The 2,500-nt window shown below is 34.8% G+C and overlaps 1 pseudogene; it reads left to right on the top strand.

Moving 5' to 3' along the window:
* Positions 1-1,019: 1,019 nt before the first annotated feature.
* The window catches only part of LOC119579713, a 1,916-nt pseudogene continuing 435 nt past the window's right edge, over positions 1,020-2,500 (top strand).

The following is a 2,500-nucleotide window of genomic DNA, read 5'->3' as shown; positions in this document are numbered from 1 at the left end:
ATATATATATATATATATATACATATACATAGAATGAACACACACACACACACACGCACACACACACACACACACACACACACACACACACACACACACACACACACACACACACACACATATATATATATATATATATATATATATATATATATATATATATATATTTACTGAAATATATTCATATATTTGTAAATATGGATGTGTGTGTGTGTGTCTGTGTGTGTGTGTTGCATCTCTCACGATTCATTATTGAAAGGTTATTTGGCAGTATGATTGAGGTTAAGAACAGAAAATGTAATGCAAATATATAATATGTAAGGAATTACAAAGGAGAAACGTCAGTATAGATTTCAAAATAGAATATGCTTTCAATAATTGCTTACTAAGTGAAATATAGACATTTAACAAGAATATAATGAAAAAAATAAGCACATTTTAGATGTGGTGTTGTCGGAGGATATTGATGATTAAGTGGAAAGTTTAATGAACACAATTACCAAAAGAAAGAAATCTTGCCATAGAGGGAATGATAGATAGCAAAAAAGATCGGGGAAGACAAAGGAGGAAGGTTGGAAACAGAATTGCTCGGAAAAAAACTGTCATGTTATGTATATTGTCCAGGAATGTAAACGTCTGTCTATTAACTGTGTATGTTTTAACTAGCTTGTTATATGACACTACCGAACGAGAAATTCCGAGTGGGAGTGTTGCGAGGAGCAGCTACGCTGGTGAGGCAGCCACTCGTCAGGAGACTCGCAATCCTCTCGGATTTGTTTGTCTGTATCCATTTTCCAAATAAAGGACAAAGGTGGAAGCAGCTTTTCATTTCTACAACAAGATACAAGTAAGACAGTGAAGTACCTTGAGAACGGGTGTGAGCCAGCAGTCGGAGGCCACGAAAGATTCTACGATACCCAACAAAATAAGAATGGAATTAAGAAATGAACAGATATGATACAGAAAAAGTAGAATGACTGTCAAACCATCATTAATTCATGCAATCGCAGAGAAGCATGATGCAAGAAAGTATTGAGAGTGACAGTAATTGTTCCCATTACTAACATCTAGCAATTCATAGAGCTAAATGTCAAATCATAACCAATAAATGTTTCATCACCATTTAAAAAGTTCTATATTCTTTCAGCTTTTGATAACAAGCAGATCCATAAGTTCTGGAAAAAAGATGAGCAAGGAATATGGGCCCATTTTTAGGTTGATAATTCCTGGAAAGCCACCTGTTGTTGCGTCTTCCGCACCACCATAGAGAACCCTCATCGAACTGGGTTTTTGGCGCTGAAAAAGATTCGTGATGATGAAGTGGATGGATACTTTGAGAAGAAAGGTGGCCTTCTGGTAGAGTAGGTTGTGTAGATATTGTGTTAAAAGTAAATAAATTGGGATAAAATTTTATAGGATTATACATGAAACTATGGAGAAGAGGCATTAAATACCACGTTATTCAAGCGCTTAGACTTGAAATATATATGGTCTCTGTTTTTTATTTATTTATTTTTTACAGGTAGATAGGCAGGAGAGAAAGGTATTTGAACTAACATATTTAATCAAAGACTTGTATAAAGCACTTTTTTCAATAGAAATGGTGAGGAATGGTAGCGTGTCCGCAGTAGAGTGCAGAGTCCTATGCTGAAAGCAAAGAATATTGCTTCATATCTGAAGTCCATGGATGAGGTCACTCTTGAATTTTTGGATAGGTGAGGTGTTAATTATTCCTTCAGTGGATCTTTTAAATGTATTTATGTATGTATTGTACTATTTTGATTTTGATTTCTGATTTGCAAATATTACATATTAGCACCTTTTTAATAGGATCGCAGCCATACAGGAAGAGTATGGGGAGATGCCAAGCAAATTTCAGACTGAACTACACAAATGGGCTCTTGAATGTATGTGTAGAAGGCACGTGAATTGATTAATGTGGTCAATAAAAAAATAGTAGAGCAAAGTATAACACTATTTGCTGATAACAGTATTTAGTTATTAATGTAAGAACTAAAGGAAGATATTTATGAATCACTGAAACATTGCAGCTGTAGGCCTTGTTGTTCTCAATCGAGAATTAGGATGCTTGGATCCCAATCTCGCAAACGATTCTGAGCCGATGCAGTTAATCCAGTCGGCTAATAGCATTTTTGAATCCTTAAATAACACTGAGGCTGGTGCTGATATGTGGAGGTTTTTCCCGACAACCTCTTACAGGAAGCTGAGGGCAAATCACCTAATTTTCCTAGAGTATGTCTTCCAGTGCTTCTTCTTTTACAACTTTTATATTATTGCCTGCGTATGTAGATATATTTTATTCTTACGAAATGTATACTTTTTAGCTATATATTTTTTTTTAGTACCATATCAGTTATAAAAAAAACAAAGTGAATGAATAATGTATAATGCTTTTAAAGGGAAGAAATCTATTAGGGTTGCAGATAGCAACGTTCAAGAGACAGAAGCACTGTTGAAGGCCAAAACAGGGAAAGGAAAT

This window comes from Penaeus monodon, chromosome 12, assembly GCF_015228065.2.
Source record: "Penaeus monodon isolate SGIC_2016 chromosome 12, NSTDA_Pmon_1, whole genome shotgun sequence".
NCBI classification, from domain to species: Eukaryota; Metazoa; Arthropoda; class Malacostraca; order Decapoda; family Penaeidae; genus Penaeus; species Penaeus monodon.
The sequence above is the reverse complement of the archived record's forward strand: the minus strand, read 5'-3'. Positions and strand labels throughout refer to the sequence as shown.